Here is a 23,616-nt window from a genome sequence, read left to right as displayed (position 1 = left end):
CGGAGTGTCTGAGTCTGCGCTGCTGCTGTGGCGGTGTGTGCTGACACTCTTTCAGAGTGATGCGTCTTCATTAGCTGCTGTTATGTGCAAATTGTGCCTTCATACCCATGTCATCCTGCAACGCGGCCACCATTAGCAGGCAAAACAGTACTGTGTGGGGACACACTGTTTGTATGGCTGTGCCCTAAGCCATGTGGGCTGAGGGCATTGTTGTGTGCTTCAGAGTTGCTCTATGTTAGTTTTGAGGCCCACCCTCCCGGCATCGGGGACATCCTGTCTTGTGTTGGTGTTTTGTGTGGCCTGTGACTTGGCATGGCCTTGCTTGGGGCATGGGGCATGGAGGCGCTAGTGGCATGTGTGTGTTTTTAGAGTGTGGTTGTGTACGGTGCAGGCTTTGGGGGGTTGCGTGCATGATTGGTATTTTGGTTCTGTATGGCGTTCCCCCCATGTGAGGTGAGTTGTTTGTGTACTCACCAGGCTCTCGGACTCCTTCTACTCCGTCTACTCCCACCGGCGGCAGCGTGGCCATCACCTTCTCCTCCCAGGGATGGTAGTGTACCGGTCTGCGGGCCGGCCCTCCTCCAGTGAGGTTCCCCTGGTTGTGCTCGTCCGTCATTTTGCGACGGACCGTCCTCCGCAGATCGTACCACCTGGCTTGGCTGATCAATGTTCCAAAGAGCTGTGGCTCGACTCTGATGATTTTGTCGACAAGGGACTCCAGCTCGTCCTTTGTGAACTTTGGATTCTTGTTGGTGGGCATGGTGTGGGGTGTGGGTGTGGATGGTTGTGGGGGTGGGGGTGTGGATGGGTGTGGTTGTGGATGGTTGTGGGTGTGCAGGTGTGTGTGTGTGAATGTGATGAGGGTGTGTTTGTGATGGTGGTTGTGTGAAGGAGTGCAAGTGTAAGGTGTATTGATGGTTGAAGTATCGTGCAGTGCGTTGTCTCTGGGGTCTGGCAGCAGTGGATCTGTTGCAAAGGATCATGGTTTGTGTGTGTTGGGCCTTTTTATTGGTCCATTTGTGGGTGTGGCTGTGTTTGAACTTTGGGTGGGTGTGTTATAAGGAGTGGTAGTGGTTTGGGCCTCTGTTTATCTGTTTGTCAGTTGCAGGTCAGTGTATAGGAGGTATTTGGCCTTGTTGGATATGTTTTGTGGTTTTGTGTGCCTCAAATTGACTCTCCTTGTGTTTTTTTTGTTTGTCCTGGTTCGGTAGGATTGTTTTTAGCGTCTGTACGGTGCGTACATGGGCCATGTTGTTGTACAGTGCTGTCCTTTGCTATGGCTTAGTACGACTCGTACATGCCCGATGTTGGGTGAGGGTGCTGGTGTGTGGGCCTGGGGTAGGGTGCATACGAACACGGGCAGGGTGTTGGTCCGCACCGTCCATCGGTGGTGGTGTTTCGCACCGTACATACAGGGGGGGCTGGGTGTAGGGTCCGTACATACACAGGTGGGGAGTTGGTACGCTGCATGCATACACGGGTGGGGGTACGGTCCGTACATACACTGGTGGGGTGGGGGTACGGTCCGTACATACACTGGTGGGCTGGGGGTACGGTCCGTACATACACGGGTGGGGAGTTGGTACGCTCCATGCATACACGGGTGGGGGTACGGTCCGTACATACACGGGTGGGGTGGGGGTACAGTCCGTACATACACGGGTGGGGAGTTGGTACGCTCCATGCATACACGGGTGGGGGTACGGTCCATACATACACGGGTGGGGTGGGGGTTCGGTCCGTACATACACGGGTGGGGGTACGGTCCGTACATACACAGGTGGGGAGTTGGTACGCTGCATGCATACACGGGTGGGGGTACGGTCCGTACATACACTGGTGGGGTGGGGGTATGGTCCATACATACTCTGGTGGGGTGGGGGTACAGTCCGTACATACACAGGTGGGGAGTTGGTACGCTCCATGCATGCACGGGTGGGGGTACTGTCCGTACGTACATGGGTGGGGTAGGGGTACGGTCCGTACATACACGGGTGGGGTGGGGGTATGGTCCGTACATACACGGGTGGCAGTATGGTCCGTACATACACTGGTGGGGTGGGGGTACTGTCCGTACATACACGGGTGGGGGTACGGTCCATACATACACTGGTGGGGTGGGGGTACGGTCCATACATACACAGGTGGGGAGTTAGTACGCTCCATGCATACACAGGTGGGGGTACGGTCCATACATACACTGGTGGGGTGGGGGTACGGTCCGTACATACACTGGTGGGGTGGGGGTACGGTCCGTACATACACGGGTGGGGAGTTGGTACGCTCCATGCATGCACGGGTAGGGGTACTGTCCGTACGTACATGGGTGGGGTGGGGGTACGGTCCGTACATACACGGGTGGGGTGGGGGTACGGTCCGTACATACACGGGTGGGGTGGGGTTACGGTCCGTACATACACTGGTGGGGTGGGGGTACGGTCCGTACATACACGGGTGGGGTGGGGGTACGGTCCGTAGATACACGGGTGGGGTGGGGGTACGGTCCGTACATACACGGGTGGGGAGTTGGTACGCTCCATGCATACACTGTTGGGGGTTCGGCACGTACATCCGCGGCCGGGGGGCATTTTGCGCATACATGCGGGGTCTGTGGTGGGGTGTTCGGCGCGTGTGCGGGCACGTGTCTCCAGGCTTGCTATGGGAGTTCGGTCCGTGCGGTGTTATTTCCATACAGTTGTGAAATCGAAAGGACAGGAGTGATCGTACTTGCGCGGTCGGACTTCATTTTTCCGATTCGTACGGTAAATCGTCCGGGGATGTGTCGGACACAATTTCCGACCCGAGGACGTGTGGGGAAATTTTCCGGATGTGAATCGTATGGAGTTTCTCCCATGCGAATCGTACTTGGCAGTATAATGTTTCTCCACTGATACCAGCCAGTCAATGACTCAGAAGCAAATTTTTAAGTACAATAAAAAAACAAATATGACAAAACCAGAAAAATACCACCCCATAAATGTAGAGATGGTGTTTGAATCTGATTGTGTTTTCTCCTATCATTGTTCACAGTTCCCAAGAGAAACTTACATCATTATCCTTCAGTATGGCAGGATTCCATATTCCATGGAAGTATACCATCCAAGTACAACATGGCTACATGGTGAGTACATATATCTCTAAACCTTATCCACCATCTTAATACCCCTTAAAGCCCCTAAGTTTACACATAGCAGCAAACAAACAGATGGTACATGACACTGATAAACATAAAGATTGTCTTCACTTGCCAAAAAAGTCTATCAGAATCACAACCACAAAGCTTCATAGTGGTTGTACTTTATCTTTTAATAAAAAAAAACATTTTAAAAGGTTTCAAAGAGACATTAGGCCGTCTGTTATCAATTACCCTAAGCATATGCTTCCTGCGCTTGAGAGAATCTGAATATCAATTTCACCCTGACTCATGACCCAACCCCATAACCCTCCACAATTAGCAATAATGGTGCACAACCAAATACACTGGTGAATACAAAATACACTAGAGCTTGTGTTTGTACTACTTAAATCATGGTTCAAGTACCTACACCAATCTGGAAGTGGCCTACACATCTGAAAAGTTGTGAGCAACATTACCCTCTGATGCAACATGCTGCACAGCATCGTTGTAACACAAATTGATGCAGCAGATGGACACCCAGAAGACAATGTGTAGGAAAGAGGATTATTAGTAGGTGGAGGTATTCACCTTCTGCTAGTCAGAATATCACAATTGCTGATAAGTCCAATCAAATCTCAATAAATTAATCTTTGCTCAACCCTTGGTACCCTGGCAAATGAGCAGTTAGGCTTAACTTAGGAGACAGGTTTGTGTAACGCATTTATTATCACCAAAATAGTAAATAAGTGAAAGACACATGGCAATAAAAATTCAACACCAATTTATAAAACTAGAGAATATTGTTATCTTTAAAATGCTACTAAAATGACAAACATCCAGTTTAGGGAAATGGAGATATGAATTTTAAAAGATTAAATAAAAAAATGTGCATTCTAGTGCCAAAAAGCTTAAAACGCCACTCACTGCTATCTAGTTGCACCAGTCCGGGACAAAGTCAAAGTTTTAGCCCGACCACAAAGGTGCGCAGGTCAAATATGCTGAAAGCTAGGTCCCGGTCAAAGGTTTACCATCAGATTTAGTCTCTATCTTGGAGCTAATCTCTCATTGATGGGCACTCCAGCGGATCCTCGGACGTCTCGGATCTGAAGTTCAATTTGAAGATGGAGACTGACTGCAGCATGATGCTTGGGTGAGTCTTTGGAAGTCTTTGTGTGATATGGCTGATCCATGAGTCGACGACTGTGGCGTAACTCTGGTATCCTCCTAAAGCTTTTCTGCAAAACTTTGAAGAAAGTTCCTTCATTGCAGATCTTGTGGTTTCTTGGTTCATTTGGGGAAAATAGGTTTTCACTAGCTCATTTCAAGGGTTCAGAGACTCTTCGATTGCCTCTTTGGAGCTAATAATCAATTTTACACAATGCACTGCAAAGTCCAGGAAAGATCCAGTTGCAACTGGTCAGCTAGGGTGATCGTCTTTTTATTGTTCTAGGTGACTTCTTCCAGCTCTTTTGTACTTGTGGTCGAGCAACAAGTCCACTCCTTTTCCTTTGACTAAGGCAAAGTTCTTTCTTTGTGGAGCCTTGAGAAAACAGCAGGTGTAGTCCTTTTGAGTGTAAGCCTTCTGTGGTGCAGCCCAAGGGTCCAGCAGAGCAGTCCTTCTTCTTCTTTTGTACCAGGCAGTGTTCTATGGAGCTCCTGTACTCTTTTATATTTATCAATTTTTCTGGGCTGGCAAGAGGGGGACATACCAATCAATAAGGATAAAGCTAAGTATGTCTGCTATGACCACTTCCTGCAAAGTGTAGCATATTGTTTACCCAGAATGCACTCTTCCACAAAAATAACAATGAAGAAAATCTCTCCTTGGTGTTTTTGTGAAATTATGTGTTTTAGACCTGGCATCGTTGGTGTGGTTTTCCACTAAATTCTGCTGACTTCGTTTTTGCTGGCCTTAGGACTGTATAATACTTTACCACTGCTAACCAGTGCTAAAGTGCTTTTGATCCTTTCTAAAAACATGGTAACATTGGCTTATCCCCAAATGGCATCTTTAATTTACTATTTACATGTAAGTTCCTAGTAAAGTGGCACTATCTGTGCACAGGGTCTGTAATTTCAATGCTACTTGTGGGTCTGCAACACTGATTGTGCCACCCAATTAAGTAGCACCCTTAATGTCGCAGACCTGCCATTGCAGAACCTGTGTGTGCAGTTTTAAGCGGTCGTTTTGACCTGACAAAATAAAACTTTTGCCAGGCAAAACCTTTCTTTTTAATGCATATGAGTTCACTTGTAAAGTAGGCCCTGGACAGTGCTAAAGGCAGGGTACAGTGCATCTAAAAGGTTGAACATGTACTTTTAAGTTATGCAAGTTCTGGTTGTGAAAACTCTTAAATTCATTTTTCACAATTGCAAGGCCGACCTCTGCCATAGGATAACATTGGAATTACTTTATTATTGAGTGTAGTTTCTGAATGGGACAGGTAACTCCTTAAAATCCTAATGTATGGTAAGGTCGGATTTCAAATTACAATTCTGAAAATGCTACTTTTAGAAAGTTTGCATTTTGGTGCCTGTGGCCTGTCTCTGGGTCACATTGAAGGAAGTAACATGTTTAGGGCCACCCGGGTCACTAATGACTACCTTTCAGCCTTCCATACTAAATGAAGAGTCAGTCAGTCAGTAGAGAATACAAACAAAGAACTGTTTATTCAAATACACTCAGAGTGGAGCCCCATCTGCCCAGTCACCAGGAGTGCTGCAGAGGGAACTGAAAGCGACAAGCTTAAAGATACGTATGTATGTTTCATAGCCAGGCAGAAACACGTCCACAGTGGAATTTTCCAAGCAGGTGCAGGTAAACCGTGAAAAAAGGTTTCAACTTCTCACATCTGACACAAACTAACATAATCCAAGGTCTTTCCATCCTGGGCCTGCCAACAGACAAGGTGGAGAGGGCCTCTATCTAGTGGGAAAGGTATGCGCTAATATGAACAGTGTACTCATTACTGAAACAAAACCTTATTAAAAAGAATAGGACACTTTACCCTGCATTTTTTTACTCTGCATGCCATTACCCCGCATTTTTTACTCCGCATTAATTTTTACAATGCAGGGATTTACAACTCAATCCGTTACAATGCATTCCCCATTCCAACGCAATCACTATTCTAATTCCAGGGGGGCGTTACTTTGGGGAATGTGTTTTAACAGTTTTGTGGTGCAAAGCCCTGTGTTGTAAAAGTGAACGCAGAATTAAAAATGCGGGGTAATGGCATGCGGAGAAACCATGCGGGTTAAGGATGTTTCCTGATTGAAAAAACAAAACTGAGGGGGGAGCATTTGACGAGATCAGTTTTGAACAGCCTGAAATGGCACCTGAAAAAAAATGGCGCAGCGAATGCTAACTTACATAGAGCACTGCATACACACAAACAGTTTCTATTCTAACAGACCCTCCTTAGCATGAGCTAAAACAATTTCTAACTGCAACAAGAGGGAACAAAACTACGAACAAGAAGAATAAATCACATTCATGAGCAACTATGAGCAGTCCATACCATCAGCATCAGAAAGTGAAACAGCAAGGAGAGAGGAATTTTCGAATATCCTTTCATCTATATTCATTAGATCCTCAATATCTTTTTGAATTATTATAGCAGCATTTGTACCATGTATGGATATCTTCTTTTTAGGGGTGAGAATAGTGGTACAATAGGTGCAACAAATGGGAAGACATTGAATAAGAGCACAGCAGAGCACCAATTCCACAATTAGATAAATTACTTTTCAGTAATCCAGCCCCATCTGCCAAAAAGAGACCAAATCCAATTCCCACTTTCCATTCCTTTGGCATTTTCAAGACTACTTAAAATGTGTTTGGTAATACTCTTTTCCATATTATTGATCCCGGCAACACACTGATCGCCCACTACCGTGCATACACCACCGCTCTTAGCTAGGATAAAACCAACTGCATATCTGGTCTATTCCGGATATATTTGCATACTTTCCAACTAAGTAGTGATGTCACGCAAAGCTGCTACTGTGGTATTAGATAAAATTTGCAGCTTACACCTAAAATATTCTCTAGCCTTTTTATCCTAGCCATAGAGGTACCACCCAAGGTGAAAATGGAAGAAAGGATATATCCAAAAGTGATCCCATTACTATGATTATTGACCTCTATATCGGTCACTACCTCACAGAACACTTTTGTCAAAGTCCTTTTATCCCATTGTATGTTAGGCTTGGCATGCTTACAAGGTACACCTAAGGGCAATACCATCCCAAGAGCTACTTGATCTGTACCATTGTGGACATTAGAATACGTCTCATTACACAAAAAGAAAAACCCTGGATGTGCATGAATCAGACCCTCATAATCTACTGTTGCATACCTGGAGTTCATTCCGAAAGTTATTGGATCCTCGTCATTTACCGAGGGGATCATATTTTTATACAACACTATTCCCGAGCCAATGATATATAGTGAAGTCTCAGTGCTATTCACAGTGTAGAAACAAGCGGGATAATAGCTGACCTCTCGGGTAACAATCAATTCCTTGTAATGCCAACCCACCAGTATGACATTCTGTTTTTCCATAAAGAAATGGTCGCAATATGTATTGTTATCACAACCTGGATAACCCATCCCCAGTGGCTTTCTATAGTACAGACATGGTCCCAGATAACCAATACCAAATACTCCTTTCACCTCTGTGAATTGAGTTGGCTGAGTATAAGTATAATTTACAAGTGACAATGGATATGCAGTCCACAGACTTGTGACAAATTGGGTGGGGTAACAAGCTGCCCCCTCCCTGAAGAACCTCTTATGTGTTTCCACCATTCTTCATTCAACTGTATTGTACTCTCCTGCCATTTCTCTAATTCTTCTATCATAGCTTCACTTTGTATCTTCTTTACACTGTCAAGGGTATTTTCAAACATAACAACCTCAGGAACCCACCTAGCTGGACCTGCAACAAACATACCTTTCATTTTACTTTGGGCCATTTCCTTAGCTACTTGGTCTGCAAAAGGATTTCCTCTACCCACATCATCTGTAACCTTTCTATGGGTGCTACACTTGATTATTGCCAATTTCTTGGGGAGTGTTGAAGCAGACAAAAGTCGCAATATAAGGTGCCCATGCTGAATGGTTGTACCATGGGAGGTAAGAAACCATATCTCTGAACAGAGTAGCCCAAAATAATGTGCGACCCAGAATGCGTACTGGTTGTCACTATAAATATTGACAACCAACCCTTCACATAACTCGCAAACTTGAATAAGGGTAGCAAGCTCAGCAGCTTGAGCCGACTGATAGGGGACCTATGATGTCTCTACCACTGTACGCAACATAATGATAGCGTAAGCTGCAGTAGTGGTGCCATCTGGTAATTTAAAACAAGAGCCATCGACGTATAGTTCCCCTTGAGGGTCAGATAAGGGAACATCAGGCAGGTCTACCCGTGCTTTCGTCTCTTCTTCCATCCGGAATATACAGTCATGTTTGTCGACTGCATCATGCAGAAGGGAGGGGTAGTAACATGGCTGGGTTCAGAGTGGCAGATCTTTTGATTGTAATATGCTTAGCAAACAATGTCAATTCATAGCCAGTAAGATGTGCACTTCTGAGGTGCTGTTTCTTTGTCTTACCAAAAGTGTATCCACAGCATGGGGCACCATAACTGTGAGGTCAGTATATAGTACGACTCTAGCCGACTGTCTGATTGATGTGGCCACAGCCACAACTGCTCTCAGACAACTAGGGAAGGCTCTTGCAACAGGGTCAAGCTCAGCAGAAATATAAGAGTATGGCCTCTGTTTGTCCCCAAACTTTTGTGTTAAGACAGAAAGTGCGCAACTAGCCATCTGATGAGCATAGAGCACCAACAGTTTGTTATAATTCGGTGTGCCAAGCACTGGAGCTTACCAAAGCGCAGTTTTTATTAGCTGCCAAGACTGCTGGCATTCACGCATCCAAGGCAATAGCTCATGCACTGCTTTTGTTGGTAATGCAAGCAAAGGTTTGATTAGTAACTAGTAATTTGGGATCCACTGACGACAGTAGGAAGTAATACCTATAAAAGCACAAACATCTTTCTGAGTTTGTGGAATGGGCATTTTAACATGGTACTGATGCGCTCAGGGGTAAACCTCCTACCCTCCTTCAACAGTAGGTGACCTAAGTAGGTAACCTCCTGTCGACAATACTGACATTTTGAAAGAGAGACCTTATGACCATGATGTGCCAAATGCAACAACAATTGCACCGTACTATCTTTGCAACCTTGCTCTGTATCAGAACCATTTAACAGGTCATTGACATATTTCACCAATGCATCACCTGGAGAATCGGATGGTTAATCCAACTGTCTTTTCTAAGGGTGGGCGGAATTTGTGAAATTGCCTTTTGCTAAATTTAGCAAAACGGCAAAATCTCCACGAACACGCTAAATTTCACGTGCTCGCTGAGATTTTGGGCTGATTAATGCGTTACTGAATTTGGCCTTCAACTCGGGCACCTGCTTTATTTATATCTGTAAGTGCTTCCTGTTGAGGTTTAATTTTTGTGACAGGAGCATCGTGCCAGAAGGAATCCTGCCCTGCATATATATCCAAGAAGATGCCACCGTTTTGTGCAACACCTCTACTCAACTGGAGTACTTTCTACTGGCTAATCAGTAAGTGCTACCTCGGTAGGTAAATGTATAGTGCTTTTCCTACACTACAGCTGCGTAAAGGGCCAGAAGAGTTGTCTCTAGCGACCATGTGTGTCTGTAACTTTTGCCACCGCGCCGATGGGCGCCGGGGTCCCTCGAGTGAGCTGTCCATCACAGTGGGGAAAGGGCGGGAAGACCTTGCACACCGCTGGTGTGTGGACTGGGACTAAATGGGCGGGGCTTCTATGCAGTTCACATGCCTCTTGTTTATAAAGGGTCAGAGACTGACCAGAGCAGCAGATGAGGAGACAGAACCTCCTGTTGTCAGGAACTACACGGGGATTGCGCTCGAGAAACTCATGGATGCACAGACCTCCATCAAGGATTACAGCAAATTGTTGATGGTAGATATGGGGAGAAAGCACACCTGCCTAGCCTCCACCGTGCTCACAAATCTTTTTTGCTGATTAATGCTTTGCTGAATTTGAACTTCAACTCGGGCACCTGCTTTATTTATATCTGTAAGTGCTTCCGCTTGAGGTTTAATGACAGGAGCATCGTGCCAGAATGAATCCTGCCCTGCATATTTCCGTTCCACCGCGGACCGTGGAAGTTTCTACATTTTCGCGTTCTGCGCAGACTGCGAAAATGTTGAAATTTTGCAAGTTCCGCGAGCGGAACGGAATTTGTCGCCCACACTTAGACTTTTCAATGCTTGACTGTAAATACTAGGACTCTCCGTATAGCCTTGAGGAGCACAACAGAATCCAAAGCTTCTGCCGGCCTGTGTAAATCCAAACAAATACCTACTACCTGGGTGGATAGGAATACTAAAAAATTAATTTTTCAGATTAATGACAGAAAGTAACTTAGCACTAGATGGAATCATTGTTAAAAGCCTAGTGATATCAGGAATCACATGAAATTGTGGAACTATACCTTTATTAACCTCTCGCAAATCAATCACAAAGCGATAAACATCATCAAGAGCATCAGGGGAACCCAAAGGGTCCTGTTAAGGACTGCGAGAAGAGGACTATTTCAAATGTTAGCAGACATTTCTTCAACTACTCCCTTGCGTATCAAAACTTGAATGTTCTGAAGAAGAGCCCATTCTCCTGCCTAAGGTGTCTTATACTGTGGAATGCGGGGTAGAATAGCACTATCTTTAACTTTTATGGAACCTGGTGGTAGTTGCAATAAACCCACATCAGTATCACCTGTGGCCCACAGTGTGGGTGGTACCTGAGCAAATTCAGCAGGAAGGGGCACATCTTGAGACAAACACTGCCTAGTGCTCACAACCGGACCCATAGCAATGTAAACACCTGCAGAGGAGGAATAAACAGTAGCATGCAATTTCTTCATCAGATTTTCAACAAAATTAGATATTAACAAAAAAGGAGACTCCACAGTGAATGAACCAACAGGCAATGCAAGGGATCGTGAAATGGGGCTTACAACTGGTACACCTGTAAAATCAACTGAAACATTAATATGGTCAGACAGAGCCGGCCCGGGGGACCATATGTCAAGAAACAGAATTCTTTGTCTCACCTGTATCCACCAAAAATACCTTTGTCGAGCCTTGCAAATCCCCTGTGACATAAGGACCATGCTGATCTACATTTATCGGAACTGCTCCTTCACTCTGTCCCTGGCTGTCCTAACTATAAAACATACCTGTCACATCATCCATGTCATAATCATCATGATAATACTGTCCAACTCATGGGTCATCAAAATTATTATTATCAGAACGGCCCACCGGTGCCGCAACATTCTGATTCCTGTTGGTCCCACGGCCTCTACCACCAGGGCACTGGCTACACCTATGTCCTTCCTCCTTACAATACGCACACTGATTTTGCCTCAAAGGTGCCATTGAAGGCTGCCTAGTATGTGGCAGTTGTCTAAAAATACCTCCTCGTCCCCTATTATTTCCCCTAAATGGTTGCTGCAACAACACCTTTGTATTAGGATCCTTATGTTGCTTATCAGTTTTATCCTTTTTCTCCTGATCTCGGTGTTCATAATACTGGGCCATAATCAAAATAACAGGGAGAAGACGTGGACCAAGTACTCTCAGATGCCTGCAAACGAGTCAATATTTCAGGATGAAGATAAGTAACAAACCTGTCAACAAACAATCAAACTCATCCCTTAGTGGACATATCCTGCCCACTATAATCCTAAAATGTGTCTTTAAACAGAGTAAAAAAATCAGACACACTCTTATCCTTTTTCCACCAGCAAGCTGTCAATCTGTCCCAATTTACCTTCTTAGTGTTAGGTTTGAAAATCCCATTCCGGAAATGCACTTCTTTCATGCTATATTAGGTTAGCAGTGTGTGGCTAAATAGATGCCATTTGTATTCACGTTATGCAACCCACTGAGTTATCACTGCAACGTTCAAGCTTTAGTCAGCAAGTGTGACTCCATTTTGTATTTCGTAATCCCCAATAAGCTGCTTAGGCTGCGTCTCAACCAGGCCTCATCATTGGCATTGTTTGCCTCAGCCGAACACTGTATTTTGTTATTATTTTCTTTTCTGTTCAAGGCTGTTTTCTGACTTATTAATGAATAGACAATTCTACCTTCGCATACCTATCTGAGTGTGTAGTTATACTCCCACTTTAAGAGATGCTGAGACTCAGAGCGGTGACCTTGACTTGCAGATAACATGTACCCATCTGACAGGTGGTAGCCCATCTTCCTGTGCCTTCTTTGGTCATATTTCCATTGTGGGCATGGTTGGAGGCTTCTTCTGAAGAATTATTACTCAATGTTGACTGTTGGGGGGGTCAGTCCCTCTGCAGACATCTTAGGGTGCAGGTCTGATTGGACTCCTATGCAGAGTATTGCCAATAAAATGTAATTTTGTATTCTCTACTGTTTGACCCAGCCTTCATTCTTGGGAAGGCATAGCAGGTGGTTGTAAGAAAACCCGAGTGGCCCTTGAGGGCCACTTCCTTCAGTTGCCCGAACAGGGACCCCGCAAGGTGATCTGATTCGACCATAATCGGGGTTCAGGGTCAGGGGGTGCGTTTGGTCGTTTGAGCGGATTGGGGTACCCCACACAAGACCGAGCTTGGTTCTCGCAGCTGCCCCGCCTGGCTGATCGGGTGTCCCCTCCTCTAATGGTCACCGGCTGGGGTCCTGAGAGGGCGAAAACTTGGAGTTGACCATTTGGTCCAAAGACTCAGCAGTGGAGAATAACTTGACTTGACCTGTGTGCCCCAGGTAAGTGATTTGTGTTTTGGAAAAATGGCGCTATTCTTGGATGGCACAAGTCTATGGGCTGTGTCTTAATACAGTCTCAGGACTGTCATGTCTGCAATTTTCGAACTGCCTCGCTTGAACGACACAAGTCAACGTGCTGTGTCTTAGTTAGGCCTGGGCAAAATTTCCGTTCCGTTCGCGGAATTTGCGATAATTTGGCATTTCCGCGTTCCGCGGAGAGCGCGGAAATGTCAAAATTTCCGCATTTCGCAGCTTTGCGATAATTTGGTTCTTGCTCGCGCTGTAAAATAATACATTCTCGTGCGTGCGCGATCGCCTTACCTGAATCCCCGCGTTCGCCGACAAGTTTTCCCGATCCGGTCGCGTTCTCCATGAGATGTTGTATTGTTTTAGCCATTTGCGCTGTCTCGCGACAGTTCGCGTCCGCAGTGACGTCATGCGTCGCGCGATCACGTCTTTTTTCTCGCGATCATGCACCGCGAGACAACTGAAAACAAGATGGTCGCGCCCGCGAGCAACCGCAGGGGTAAGTTAGCGACCCGCAACCATGCAAAAAATATCGCGAACGGGCGGGAAAAAAACTTCTGCATCTTCGCGATATTTCCGCTTGTTTGCGGAGATTTTTAACATTTTCGCGATAATTTGCGAAAGTCGCTTTCGCAAATTCCGCCCACCCCTAGTCTTAGTACGATCTCCGGACTGTCTTATCTTGAACTTGGTGGGCTTGTGAACCCTTGAAAAGTCTACCGGACCGCCTGGAAATTTGGCCTGCACTTGAAAAGGTATGGGACTGTTTGCAAACAATCTGCTGGACCAACTGGTAATTTGGCTAATACTTGAAAAGTTCTGGGGCTGATGCCTGTCTTCTTGAACTTAGTATAGTTCCCGGACTGTAGGGAGTGGTCTTTGGACCGTTTGGTTTGTTTCTTGAATAATATTTGTTATTTTATCTTTTCTTTTATTACTGTTGCTGGTGTTCTACTTGTCCGTTAGGGAAAGTGCATGTGTCTTATGTTAAGATGCCTTGTTTAAGCGAATTGGGGTGTTTTGGATGTCAATGTTGTTCTACTGATGCTCGATTGGAAGAGAGCCAGTTTGCGCTGCTGGAGGGTTCTCCTAATTTTGACATATACGTCATCAATGGTATTAGCCCTATTATGTTTAGCACATTGTGGCATAAATATATGAGGGACAATGCTGAGCTACAGGTGCCGCTTACCGGCTCATTTGATGAAAAGAAATGTAATTTCTTACAGGAAAAAATTGTTCACTAAAAAGAGCAGGCAGTCGATGTTTGATTCTCTAAGAAGAATTACAGAAGGAGGCGAAGCGGAGAAAGAGGCTCGGAAGAGACAGACGCAAGCTATAACGCAGAAAGCAGTAGCCTATGAAAGAGAAAAGATAGTGAAGGGCATAGAATGCAATGCGCAGATAGAACTTTTCGGTTACAGACAGATAAATGTTATGTTACTAGAGAGTAAGGTGATGATTTTGTGTACAAGCTGTTGGATTCTTGCCCTCCTCCTCCTTATGCCCCTGAACGGATATACCCAACAGTCCTGACGTCTCAGTCCTTGGCCTCTAGTGCCGCCCCCACTAGTGTTTCTGTTTCCAGCATTACCACATCAGCTCCAGCCCCACTTGCTTCTCCTCTACTTGCACCAGTCACCGGGACAGGTGCTGTTAGCTCCCCCGCCCCATCTATTGATTCTGTATCAACTGCTACTACCCCTTTCACCCCTACAACTCTGTCTCCCTACATGATGATACCTGTCTCTGTGTCTGCTCTTTCCCCGTGAGTGTGACACCCCATGCACTCTTGAATATCGAAACTCCTGTGCGTGGGATACATGAAAGGAATTGGGCAGCAGCGCGGGCCGAATTGAGAAATTGTTGGTGCGTTCTGCTGTGGGTGATGAGGAAAAGCAAATGCTGGCGAATCAAATCGCTCATTGGGCTCCGAACCTAATCTATAGTGTGGAGGATATGTGGAGTGTGATGAAAGATTACGAGCCATTTATACAGCAGCACGCCCTTAATCACTTAAGCACATGTTGGCCAAGCTGATAGGGTTGTGGGAACAGTGTTTTCAAGGTGTTGCACCGCAAATCATCTATTACATATGGGACAGAGTATATGATACAGGTATGGCTCCCAATGAGGTTTTTAGCAATGTAACAACACTGGTGAGTTACCGAGGCAGGTTAGTCCAGAAGGTTCCAATGATAGGGATACAGTATCCCATGAGGGAAGTCCATCCCATTCACCACCCTGAAATTACAGAACTGTGCGATTCCACAGATACTGTGATTAGACTACGAGTCGACGCTCAGTTTCAGGAACAGGGGATCTATACTTCTTGGAAGAGGAGTGATGTTCTATCCCTAAAAAGCCAGCTGCCGGACCCCTGAAAAAACACTACTGCATACTATAAAGAAGGGAGGGAGGCGGCCTCCTCTACAGTGATGACATTAGCTGATATAGAGTTATTTTTCGGCTTGTTGGTCCCGGTATAAATATAGAGGCAGGTTCATACGCAGGACCATGCATAAGAGTTGGGTGTCAAATGGGATGAGATCAGGGCATGGATCTTCTAGCTTTGCCGGGGCGTATCATAACTTACATGCACTCCCCTATCCCAGCAAAGCGAGTGGACTGGGATAAGTTGACTGCGTGTCGTCAGAAGAAGGACGAAAGTGTGTCGGATTTCTTTATCAGATTTGAAGGGGTGTTTTTAGATTTTAGTGGTCAGGACCTGTCACAGGAGGGTGGTGTTTGTTTGTTTGTTAACAGATTTATCACTAACTTACTTCCCAAGATTCCGACATGGTTGCAGGTTTTGGAAAGCACTTGGACGACCTTGTCCCCGTCAGTGATGCTGAGTATGGCACAGTATTAAGAACACTGAGAGAATGAGGACAAGGAAAGGGTAGAGAAAAAGTCAAAGGATTTGAAGACGAGGGTGTTGATACAGCAAGTTACGAGGGGAAGTGGAAGAGGAAGAGGGGCGGGCTCAGCCCCACTGCTTCCGCGGTCTAACAAGGGTGGTGCTTAAAGCATGCCCATTGGGCTTAATCAATGTGCGTACTGTAAGCAGGAGGGAAATTGCGGAACAATTGTCCGGAGTTGCTGCAAAAAGGTGAGGCCCCGATAGGTCGAGGGTTTTGAGGACGTGGACGAAGAGTTGGAGGCCAAGGGGGGACGCAGTCAGAGGATATATCACACAATAGGCATGACGGGAACTATTTTGACGACCCCAGAGGGAGACAGTACTATCATGATGACTATGACATGGACGAAGTGACAGGGTTGTATAACAGCTAGGACAGCCAGGGACAGGGCGTGGGACCAGTTGGGGTGCCTATGGATCAGAGCGGACCTTATGTCACTGCTGATTTACAGAGTACGGCCAAAAATATTTTAGTTGATACTGGGGCTATGAATAGCTCGGTTTCCCATTCAATGGTCCCGGGGGCAGCTCTGTCTGGCCAAAACAATGTTTCGGTGGGTTTCTCAGGTGTTTAAATTCCTCCATCGATATCATATCACCCCTTCACTTTTCCAGGCCATTAATTCCTTTTTCAGAGTCTGTCTTGCAGCTTTGTATTTAGTATGGGAGGACGTCTCATAGCATTCTTTGTCTTGTAAGTGTCTATTGGCCTCTAAAATGTAATCTTTTTGTGGCCAGATGACCATGTTGTCCCCTTTGTCAGATTTTGTCACAATGATCTCATGTTTGCTGCTTAATGTTTTAATCAATTTGGCATATTCCATTTCCTTCTTACTCTTATAACTCTTTCTATGTTTTGTGCGGTGGTACAATTTCTTAATGTCTTCAATTACTTCCTCATGATAGATGTCTATTGCGTGCTTAGGCATAATGGGCATAAACTTGGATTTGGATTTGAATGGACAGACACCGACTACCAATTGTGTTATATTCTCGGTATGCAGCCCTTCCTGTGTGGAGCACAACTCTCCTTCCACTTCAATCCCCATACCGGCCTCCTTATTCAGATGTAGCAAGTCTCGCAATACAGTCGTGTCTGATGCCTCTAACTCAATAGTGGGCACTCTTCCACTTTCTTCATTGTCAGTGCGGCTAGTCTGCACCTCTTACAGCCCCTCCTTAATGGCAAAAGCTTTAGTTTTAACTTTCTTATAAAGCAGAAAACGTCAACCCTGGTTTGTGAATAATTAAAATCGCTTACCGGACAAAAAGATAGTCCCAGGCTCAGTAGTTGTTCCTCCGCTTGTGATAAAGTGATAGTAGAGAGATTGATGATGGTATTGTCATAAGTGTTCACTTTCTGCGCCAATACGGTTTTTTCAATGGCACCCTTTTGTTTCCTGTGCCTTTTCCTTCTTCGTGTATTTTTCCTTGCTCTGGTTTCTTGTTGTTTTGATTCTGCGACCTCAGGGTTTGGCATCGGACGAACGCTAAAAAATCAACCTCTTCCCCCAAATTTAGAATCTTCTTTTGACCGCTGGCTCCCATGCTGGTGATACTTTCATTGTCAGATGAAACCTCGCTGGTCAAGGAGTCACTATCCAACACCGTGTTGCCAGTCGTAGCACCAACTGTAGCTTGGGGAGATTTTGCACTGTGCGAGCCCTTCTCAAATATAACTTTTTTTGTGTTCTCATATTTGCGGGCAAATGTATAAATGCGACCTTCCTGGTAGTCGCATTTATCCCTCAGGAACTTATATGCTTTTCGAACTTTAATTTTCTCCTCCTGTTTTGCCAATCTATCTTGAATATCTTACCTTGTTTTGGCAATAAAATCACTTGGTTCCAGTTTCGCCAATAGTTCATTAATTTGGACTATCTCTTCCAGCAGTGCATGCCGATCTATCTCAGCATATTTTACTAAGATATGCACCAAATTCATCGACGCGGCCAGGTTACTCTCTCCCCATTCTCGCAAAATGCTGGGGTTTGGGCTCTTCAAACTCGGGGCTAAGAGGATATGCAAACCCCTCGGAATACAACCAACTTCAATATACTTGGTGAGCGATTTATGCTCCCACCATTTTGTGGATTCTGACCTCAAACATTTCTCAAGCCTCTTTAGCAAGTTTCTTGCGTCCGCTTCTTTATTGGTGTCTGTATTCACCGTACCTTCCCGTTCTGTTGTTTTTGTAGGCAAATTATTTAATTTTTCCTCAGCAGCAGCCTCTTGTATCCGGACCACCTCCGCTGACAACTTTCAGGAAAACAGCCGTGATGTTGCAACAATCCTGCGGCGTAGTCATAATCCACCCGCCGCACACTGCCTTTTTCTCCTCCCCACTTGTGCAATTACTGGTACGCTCGTTGCCTTTCTGGAACAGATTTCATATTGGTACCGTGCCTGTGTTCCTACCGGCAAACACGAGCCTTCACAGCTGCATACAGGGTTGCCGCCAAAGCTCCTTTCTCGGATCCACACAATTGCTGGTTGAGGGTGGCAACCACTCTCTGGGGAGTGGGTTCGTCGCGGAAGCAACCACCTGCCGCAATTGGATATAAAAATCACAAGAGATCCTTCATCTGCTCACAGCGTTGTTAATGCTCGCTTCAGCCACAAAGGAACCACAAACCACCAAACTGCAGGCAAATCAACTTTTTATTGCTGTTTTCTCCTGATTACGCGTTTTGAGCACCACTTGCCCTTGTTCACACAAACAGAGTAAAAACGCCATTTTTTAAATGCTTCAACCACGTGATAGAACACCACCAATAAACACAGAAAAAATACACATGTCTGTCAGGGACACCCAGTCTTTCTTTTTTTCTCTCTTTTTTTCTCTCTTCTTTCTTTATCACTGTTGTGTCCATAAGATATATATATATAATCCTCGTTATTTTTTTGTCCATAAAAAGTTGATAGGTCCCAATGATTTCTTTGGCCGTTTCAATACATCCTTTCAATAAATGTTTCCATTTTCATCTATAATGTCAGAGAATATAAATATGATATAAATAAATAAATATATAAATATATTAAATTATATTGACCAATTCATTCTCCAAGAAATAAATATTAATTTGAACTCTACACTTAATTAAAAGTGACTTGTATTGATCTCCTGGAACTGCCTCCAATTCCTGCTTAAATGCAAGGTTGATCACAACCACTTCTAGAACCTACTCCATCCACCATCATAAAAATTTACGGACACAAGAGTACCTTCCATCAGACTGGACCTAAAGTGCAACCAAGTGCAACCAATGTGTAAAGTGTATGTATGTTTGTATATATATATATATATATATATATATATATTACCTACTGGCGGTCGCCAGTAGGTAGTTATAGTTAGGACCCCTTTTCCATAGGAAATCCGCAACATTCTATTTTGAATAACTTTGGCGCCGGTCGATGAATCCTCGCGAATTTCTCAAAATAGGTGAAGCGCTACGCTCCGCTCCTACCCTGAAAGTCTCGGGGGGATTCGTCAAGCGGGGGCTGAGATAAAAGGGGGGTCCCAAACGCGTTTTTCCCATGCATTTTTCCATAGGACCTTTAGAACGAGCTACAGCCCGAACGGCTGAACAGAATTACTAGAAATTTGGCAGAGAGGTAGTCCGTAGGTCAAGGAAGTGCCTTTTGTAGGTTTGGTGTAAATCTGTTCAGTAGATTCTGAGAAAATAGCCTTTAAATCAATATATATATCTGAGCCCGCTTACGGTACGCTTACGGTACGCTTACCGTACGCGTACGGTGGCGTGCGCGAGCGAGATTCTGATTGGCTGTTAGATCTTAGTAAACATTCGAATCGGCCGAAACCAGGAAGCGGCGGCCGCCATTTTGTGTGTTTCACTCAGAAAAAAAAGAGTGAAAACAAGAAAAGGGGGCAATGAGGAGAGTTACAGACCCCCTTACATTTGTGAGGGGGTCAAAGAAGGACTGTAAAGTACAAAGAAAACATTTATTGATTTTTTAAAAAATCACGGGGTACGCGTACGGTAAGCTTACGGTAAGCGTACGGAAGAAAAAATAAATTAAAAAAGAAATGAAATGCAGATTTAAGAGTTTAGATATTAGAGAGCTCTAAAAAGAGCTGTTGTGTTTATGAAGTCATTTTGTTAGTGGTACCTACAAGTAAGTACCGATGCAGAGTCTAAGGTTCAAGAGGAAGACTCTGTTCCCTTCATCATTGAAGTGCACACCATCTCCTCTATAAATGTCTTGCATGTCATAACGCAAGTTGTTGTGGTAAATGGCACCCATACCATAGTCACGGAGGAAAGCAGAAACAGATTTGTTGACGTGCTTTCTTGCTTTGTCAATCTGCGGACAGAAACGATTGGACCAGTTCCATTTTTGCCTTTGGCATATGTTGGAAAACACAAAGGCAGTTTTAGGGAAAAGTGAAAACAGTTGTGCAAAGGTGTCCTTCATAAGCATTTCCAGACCTACCCCAGTCAAAGTGCCTAGGTCATTGCCACCACAGTGCACTATTATGAGGTCAGGGTGTTGGATTTGCATGAAGGATTTCACCAATGGCATCAATTGGTGCCACTTTAACCCTCTCTGACCAATCCATTTAATGTCTACATTTGGCAAAGCAAGGTCTCTCACCATATCTGTTTTCTCTGCAAACTTTTCACTCCAGAAGACATAGCTGTGCCCTACAATCCACACTGTGAACATCTTCAAAGGAGAACTGGATGCACTCAGGAGGTGTCTTTCAGTAGAATGGCAATATGAAAAGAAAGACAGTTTGGAAATGGAGGCATACATATTTTTTTCAAAACAAAAAGAACTGATTGGCTGTTTCATACCATTCTAGAATAAAAACTAGGCTGTATGTGTAAATTAATAGAAGCATGTTTTGTATTGGTACAAAAAAATGTGTTACCAAAGAACAGTACTATGGATTTTCTGTTAGGTTTGAAAAGTCAAGCACTCTTGCTCTGTGGAATTGAAACATTGTGTGGCGAACTTCTGACCTAACTCCACACAGCAGTGTTCCATGAGCTGTTGCTATGGTAGCAGGCAGAAGTCAAGTTGGGGGAAGGGTACTAGGCAGAAGTCAAGTTGGGGGAAGGGTACTTTTGGAAAAGGGTTGGTTTTCAACCAATAGAAATGTGTGATTACATTTGAAAAAAAGGGGGAAGCACTGAGATTTGAAACTTACATGTATATGTGTGGAAAAATAGAGGGAAAGTTTGCCATTATCTGGTTCTGCTGAGAGGAGAGAGGTGAACAGAACAGAGATCCTGGCTCTGATAATCTGCTGTTTGAGTGCCACATTTCTTTCACTACTAACTAATTTTAAAGGTGAGGTTAGAGTTTGAGAGGAGATGTATATGGTAAATTAAGAAATGAATAATAGAAATGGAAATTCTTTTTGTTGAAGTTGCGTTTATCATTTTGTGTTTTGGGAGAAATTTAAATGTGAGGAACATGTAAAATAATATGGACTATGTTTTCACGATAAATTAAGGTGTACTGGAAAAAAAAAGAATAGTTTAAGGGTTTGAGGTTGGACTCAGTAATGCAAATACATTCAGCATCACAAAGGCTGGTTGCCCTTGCTGGAATGTAGGCAGCCACCCAGGTTACACATGGTGGTGGTCTGAAAAAGCAGTTTGGACATGTGCATTTAAAAAAATCAAAAAAGTGGTTTCATAATGTGTCAGTCTGTAAAAGTGATTTTCACTTGCCAAAAAAAAAGAGCAGTAAGTGTGCATTCAAATTTGCAAAGAAATTTCGTTTTGGGACTAATGTGAAAACATGACTCTGTGTGGAAATAGGAATTACAGGCAGAGTTTTATTGCGTTTTTTTCTGGTGATTTCACAGTTGCATTAGTAGGAAAAAGGGGGAGCGATTTTTTGGGGGAAGAAGCAGACTCTTAGCACACACCAATCTGCTTGCCATGTATAATCATGCACAGTATTTACAAGCGAGTGGGGTTTTCAGGTTTCAGTCTGTAATGCAAATACATTCAGCATCACTAAGGCTGGTTGCCCTTGCTGGAATGTAGGCAGCCACCCAGGTTACACATGGTGGTGGTCTGAAAAAGCAGTTTGGACATGTGCATTTAAAAAAATCAAAAAAGTGGTTTCATAATGTGTCAGTCTGTAAAAGTGATTTTCACTTGCCAAAAAAAGAGCAGTAAGTGTGCTTTCAAATTGGCAAAGAAATTTCGTTTTGGGACTAATGTGAAAACATGACTCTGTGTGGAAATAGGAGTTACAGGCAGAGATTTATTACGTTTTTTTCTGGTGATTTCACAGTTGCATTAGTAGGAAAAAGGGGGAGCGATTTTTTGGGGGATGAAGCAGACTCTTAGCACACACCCAGCTCCTTTCCATGTATAATCATGCACAGTATTTAGAAGCGAGTGGGGTTTTGAGGTTTCAGTCTGTAATGCAAATACATTCAGCATCACTAAGGTTGGTTGCCCTTGCTGGAGTGTAGCAGTCTGGACATGGGCTTTTTAAAAAATCTGAAAAGTGGTTTCATAATGTGTCAGTCTGTAAAAGTGATTTTCACTTGCCCAAAAAAAAGAGCAGTAAGTGTGCTTTCAAATTGGCAAAGAAATTTCGTTTTGGGACTAATGTGAAAACATGACTCTGTGTGGAAATAGGAATTACAGGCAGAGATTTATTGCGTTTTTTTCTGGTGATTTCACAGTTGCATTAGTAGGAAAAAGGGGGAGCGATTTTTTGGGGGAAGAAGCAGACTCTTAGCACACACCCATCTGCTTGCCATGTATAATCATGCACAGTATTTACAAGCGAGTGGGGTTTTCAGGTTTCAGTCTGTAATGCAAATACATTCAGCATCACTAAGGCTGGTTGCCCTTGCTGGAATGTAGGCAGCCACCCAGGTTACACATGGTGGTGGTCTGAAAAAGCAGTTTGGACATGTGCATTTAAAAAAATCAAAAAAGTGGTTTCATAATGTGTCAGTCTGTAAAAGTGATTTTCACTTGCCCAAAAAAAAGAGCAGTAAGTGTGCATTCAAATTGGCAAAGTAATTTCGTTTTGTGACTATTGTGAAAAGAAATGTAGTAATATATTTAAATAAAATAAAGGACATTTTTTTTTAGTTTTTTTCAGGTATTGCTGAAGAGCAGTGAACAAAATTTAAGATGCCTACAAAATCCAGAGTTCAAAAAACGCTAACAAAAAAAATATATTTGAAGACAACTAGAGGATCAAAGTTAGTAGAAGATGCTGATGTTGGGAGGAAGAAAAAATCTTCTGGTAAGCAAACAAAAGATTTTCTAAGGAACATATTCAAAAAAAGGAAAAATGTACAAAATGTCTGTACTGGAAAGAATGATTTCAATCGAAAAGGACAGGAAAAAATTGAGAATTTAGTTAATGCAAATATACCTTCTGCAACTAAAAAGATAAACTTAAACAGAAAAACAGCGTTTAAAGAGATACGTAGAAAAATGTTTCAGAGGAGAGTTATGTCCAATTTGATAAAGGATGTGAAGAAATATAAGCAAAAGGCAAAGTTTTATAAGAGAAAAAAAGAAATTGAAGCCATTGCAGCAAAGGCATTAGAATTAAAAAGGAAACTATTCATATTAATTTTGAATAGGATGCGTACATTAGACAAAATGGTTAATGTACTGAAATCACATAGCAAAAGGAAAAGAGTAGTGAACAG

This window comes from Triturus cristatus, chromosome 5_2 (assembly GCF_964204655.1).
Source record: "Triturus cristatus chromosome 5_2, aTriCri1.1, whole genome shotgun sequence".
Classification (NCBI taxonomy): domain Eukaryota; kingdom Metazoa; phylum Chordata; class Amphibia; order Caudata; family Salamandridae; genus Triturus; species Triturus cristatus.
The sequence above is the reverse complement of the archived record's forward strand: the minus strand, read 5'-3'. Positions refer to the sequence as shown.